This window comes from Convolutriloba macropyga, chromosome 14 (assembly GCF_964194025.1).
Source record: "Convolutriloba macropyga chromosome 14, txConMacr16.3, whole genome shotgun sequence".
Taxonomy (NCBI): domain Eukaryota; kingdom Metazoa; phylum Xenacoelomorpha; order Acoela; family Convolutidae; genus Convolutriloba; species Convolutriloba macropyga.
In genome coordinates, this window is record NC_134481.1 from 19,844,845 (window position 1) to 19,850,844 (window position 6,000).

General features: G+C 42.6%; 1 protein-coding gene across 1 annotated transcript in view; it reads right to left on the reverse strand.

Moving 5' to 3' along the window:
- Nucleotides 1-6,000, reverse strand: part of LOC142352877 (uncharacterized) — a 36,432-nt gene that overhangs the window by 14,248 nt on the left and 16,184 nt on the right. The gene's annotated exons all lie outside the window — the stretch shown is intronic.

Genomic DNA, 6,000 nt, shown 5'->3' on the forward strand with positions numbered 1-6,000 from the left:
TAGCCGCTATCGCTTCGCGGCTACCTATCTATCTATCTATCTATCTATCTATCTATCTATCTATCTATCTATCTCTCTATCTATCTATCTATCTATCTATCTATCTATCTATCTATCTATCTATCTATCTATCTATCTATCTATCTATCTATCTATCTATCTATCTATCTATCTATCTATCTATCTATCTATCTATCTATCTATCTATCTATCTATCTATCTATCTATCTATCTATCTATCTATCTATCTATCTATCTATCTATCTATCTATCTATCTATCTATCTATCTATCTATCTATCTATCTATCTATCTATCTATCTATCTATCTATCTATCTATCTATCTATCTATCTATCTATCTATCTATCTATCTATCTAGCTATCTATCTATCTATCTATCTATCTATCGATAGGTAGATATTTCTGCGCGCGAAGTAGGCTTACCTAGTTCTCTCAAACTAACGAAGACGATAAATTTCTATCATTACAGTGGCAATATAATAAAGCAACGGATTCAGCGGTCACCGATTTCACACACACACACACACACATACACACATCACAAACACCACACCCACCCACCCACCCACCCACACACACACACACACACACACACACGAATATAAACACAAACACCCAATCACGCACGCAGGCACGAACGCACACAAACACAAACACCACATATACACACACATAAACACACATACATACACACCGCGCACACACCGCACACAAACACACACACGCCAACACACACACGCACACACACCCGTACGCAAACACACACACGCACACACACACAGATACACACACACGTAAACACAAACGCACACACACATAGGCAATAATAATAATAATAATAATATTAATAATAATAAAAAATAATACTAATAATAACAATAATAATATGAACCAAACTTACAACACTGGAGCTGTTTCCCGCATTATTGTTATCAAACTGCTGACCGATATCATCCAATGGTTCCATAGCACGTGGTTGATATATTATAGCTTGACGACTTTCATTGTTGTATGCCAATTCTTCGTCGACCGCCGGGTCTTGAACCATTACAACTTTTCGACTGCTTTGCGACATAATGATAATTGATGGAAGTCAGATGTTCAACTGGCTTTGACTTTTGCTTTTGAAATAGAAGCGAACAACAAAGCTCTGAAATAGATCAAAGATCAACAGAGTAATTAAATTTGTTCTGTAATGAATCGACTATACCAGCGAAGGAATAAAACTGGACCCGGGCAATGAAACATGAGCGGGCTTTCTGATAATTGATGGCAAATTGCCTTCTAACGTTTAACATCAAGGACCCTCACCCCTCCCCCCCCCAACCAAACCACGTCGCTCCGCGCAAACGTTACCGTAACTCCGTTACCCCCCCTCACCCCCCACGTACACCCCACTCTATCAGTTCTAATCAGATTTGAGCAATCAGATACGTTTCGCCTTTGGGGGGGTCTGGTGTGTTGTTGGCCGGGTGTGGGAGGTGCTACTGCTGACGACAGTGGACGTGGGCCAATCTCATCTGGCCTGGAATGTCGGGTGGACACACCTGGAACGCTGCTGTCGTGTTCGTCAGCGTGTCCACGTGTAGCAAACGATAAAATAACGCGTTGTTTCAATGAATGCGAATGGGGAAAAGAAGCAGCGGAAGCTTGAATTAATTCAGCGCGTGACTAGGTCAAACTAGTGAGCTCAACTTAGTGAACTATAGCAATTATGATAGCTCAAAAAATTAACGCATCAGATTTACAGAAACAACTAAGAGTTCCTTCATCAATGCAGAATTAGATCGACTACTTGCTAATGATGCTGCGGGCGATTCAGTTCTGGTGCTCTGGTTAATTTTATCTTCTAGTCTATGCTGCTGCTCATGTTGGTTTGAGGTGAGTGTCGTGGTATCAACCGTGTCATCAGTGTCATCGTGTCAACCGTGTCTGGAAACTCTCGCTGAGGCTTTTGAGAATGTACCTTTCTGTAATACAATGAGTAGTCCTTTTCGACCCTATTAGAGATATGCTTCGCATAAGTGTAACCAAACAAGTTGTCATCAACTTTCGGTTTCTGTTGCAAAAATCGCCCAGTCCTCTTGATTCGGTTTTTAATGACAGATAGTTTCAAATCATCGTCTGATTCACACCTAGCCGTTACTAGGTCTTTAACCGATGAAGCAACCTGATTGGTCGAACTATTTTCAGCCGAAAAATCACCCGCAGCTGTTGAGTTCATGGACTCATTTAACATTGAATTCGATCCGACATTCCCACCAAAAACTGACATAAAAGTTACTCTTTGAAACGACAATTCATTTTGCTGGGTACTTGACAATCTATTTGTATTAATATCGGCAATTTGCACAAAGGTGTAATTCATGAATGGAGGTATCATAAGAGGCTCTGAATTTCTGGGTCGGCCACGCTTTGGTTGTGGAAAGCATAGTTTAACCTCATTTGAGTTCACAGATCAGAGCACAGGACAATTAACGCACGCCCAGTAGAGAAATACAGCACGTTTGAGGGCAACACGACAACAGCAGCAACACTAATCTATGATTTGAGATGGCACGTTAGATAGGATGAAAGGTGCGCTTGCTGAGACTGGTTCCTGAGTTAGATTTGAACGCGCTGATATCAGAAACAAGAATAAAGAATAGAGAATAAAGAATAAAGAACAGAATAAAGAATAAGCAGTTGAAATTTCATTTCTAGCAGTAGCAAAATGTCGAATCGTTTTTGGACTAATCACAGCAAGAGTTTCCGAGTTGTTATCGTAATTGGCACTTTTAGCTGTGAAAATCAATACTTTAATTTACAAGTTAGTTCTCTTTAGGTAAAGGCGGTGTCGAAATACACGTAAGAGCTTGTTTCCTTGTTCCAGCGTAGAACTGCTCATCTCTTTTTGGAGCCCAGATGCCTATATCAATTGACCCAATGTAGTAGACTAAGTGAGTTAATTAAGTGAGTTGTCGTCTACTGTGAAGTAATCCAAGTAACATAGACGAAGTAATACACAAAGTAGAGAAAGTACAAAACAAGTATAAATAAACAAATAACTAAAACAAGGTAACAGTCAAACTCAAACTACATCGCCCAAAAACTGTTTACAGACCCTATCTCCAACGACCTTCCAACATTGTCCCTTTCGCTGTTGCAACTACTTGATGTTTCCTGAATAACCGTCCTTTGAGTTCTGACCGTGATACTACTGGATTCCGAGGACATTTCAACATTCTGGTGGGTTCTAGCAACGTGCCTTTTGATGCTGTAGTTGTACATTGAAGTGAAGTTACATAACTTACACTTATGCTTCTCTGCGCTCTCTTCATGGATTCGTCTCATGTGGCGGTCAATCATGTACTTCGCATTCGACTCGTAGTCGCAGTGGTCACATAAAAACACTTTCTGTACATTCACGTTCCTATTTCTGGTCACCCTCTTTCGTTTCCTGATCACCTTTTCTGATGCTGATGGTACTACCATTATCAGATTTACTGTCCCGTGACAATCTTTCGTCTTCGTATCTACAATCGCAAGCAACAAATCGACTTCACACGCATGTTTAACAGTTTCTTGGAAACAAAAATCAAACTTAATATCACTGGCCATTTCACTTGGGTACTTCACGGAGAACAAATTCAGGGAAACAAAGGGATCAAACGTAAAGCAACAATCAAATCTGAAATACACAACATATGAGTCTACCATTGAGTCTACTATTCAGACACTGGAAAAGATAAACGGAAACACACTGATGAACACTGGGATTGACACCCCACGGGCGAAGCCCGATGCTTGCACTACTACTTCTACCTTCTACTTCTACACAACTAATTCTGACTCGCACAACGACCTCCGACCTCCGCCTCCGACCTCCGCTACCGACCTCCGCCTCCGACTTCCGCTACCGACCTCCGCTACCGACCTCCGCTACCGACCTCCGCTACCGACCTCCACCGACCTCCGCTACCGACCTCCACCGACCTCCGCTACCGCCAAACGTTTTTTGGTATTACGAGAGCACACAGAGACCATTTTTACATCACCGACCTCCGCCGGCCTCCGCCCTCCGCTACCGACCTCCGCCTCCGACCTCCGCTACCGACCTCCGCCTCCGACCTCCACTACCGACCTCAGACCTCCGACCTCCGCCTCCGACCTCCGCTACCGACCTCCGACCTCCGCCTCCGACCTCCGCTAGAGAACCTCCGACCTCCGCCTCCGACCTCCACTACCGACCTCCGACCTCCGCTACCGACCTCCTACCTCCGCCTCCGACCTCCGCTACCGACCTCCGACCTCCGCCTCCGACCTCCGCTACCGACCTCCGACCTCCGCCTCCGACCTCCGCTACCGACCTCCGACCTCCGCCTCCGACCTCCGCCACCGACCTCCGCTACCGACCTCCGACCTCCGCCTCCGACCTCCGCCACCGACCTCCGACCTCCGCCTCCGACCTCCGCTACCGACCTCCACTACCAATCTCCGACCTCCGCCACCGACCTCAGCCGATGCACCAATATATGGTTTAGATGAACGCACCAATATGGTTTAGTTGAACGCACCAATATGGTTTAGTTAGAGCTAGAATGGCTGTTCAGGGTATCGCCATCTTAAAAATTTTATGCATGACACCAGTTATTCGAAAATTTCAAAATTTGCTATGTTCGTTGTATGTACAGTCTGATGATGTGAAACGTTCTGTGCAGTGTTCACCAATAATATAAATTAGGCTGCGAAGAAAAAAGACAGACTGGGATGTTTCTTTATCGACTCTGGGCAGACTGGCAGAAGTATTTACACTTCTATTTGACTGGTTCAGTAATGGTTACAATTGAGAGTCAATGATACAGCGCTGAAACTCACTGTGAGCATGGTCCGGGTAGCCAGAAGTTGAATTTCGTTGACTTTCGTCATTTTAAAACGTGCGCGTTTCGTGTTTTAAGCACGGTTAAGTGACTCCGCAGAAGTCGCGGTTCTCGATAAACGCCAGAAGTTCTCAGGGACTTCAAGCAGTGTCATTTAACAATTACTTGAAGAGCGCAAGCTAACTTGGCCAAACAGAAAGGCGAAGTTAAAAACTGAAATTTGAGAAGAAAGTTAGGCAACCATTTAGAAACTGAAAGTACAAGCAAGACATACAAGCGCAAATAAGGACATTGTCGTTTTTGATTTTTGGAAACTTTTTTGCAGCATAGGCCAGAGCAGTAGAGCCAAGGCCAGATCAATGCCGAGACCGATTTAAGCATGTATAGAAATACAAAAAAAAAACATTTCTTTCGTTGGCCAAGAAGTGAGAATGGAGCTATTTACTTTTAATTTTAGTGAAAAGACTCATTGAATCGAAGTTCAATTTCAGTTTCAGAAAGCAAAAGAGTAATATTATCTAATCATCTGCGTATTGATGTTGATTACTAAAGATCGGCTGTTTGTTACAAAATCGGTCAATTCAACAAACATTTATACTTCTTTGCAGAAGACATGCTCCTGTTATGACTCGACATCTAGGTTTGGGATGTGGGTATTAGACAGACCAAAAGGACTGCAAATTGGGTATTGCCAGACCGACCAGAAGGACAATAATTGTCATTGGCAAACAAGGCCACCAATTTTTTTCTAGACCATTGAGTTAGGTCGCAACAGAGGCAAATGTCTGCGATATCAACCGATCTGGTGCAAATTGGTCTGACCTCATCCTGGATGATGTTTTTTCCAATTTCATCAGTAGTCATGATCAGGTTATTTTATTAGCAATGTAGAATTTGCGCAAATCGTAGAAAAATTTTTCACTTTGACAAATTAGAGTTTCTCTTGAAAAAGAAAACTCTTTTCAAATTTACTGTTATTTTGTTCTCTCAAACAATGTATAGAGTCACAATCATTTGAACAAAATGTTAACAAATTAAAACTATATGTTCAAACTGGCGAAATGCATATTCTATTGATGCACCGATGAAAGCAAAAAAAATTCAAAAATTACGAAAATA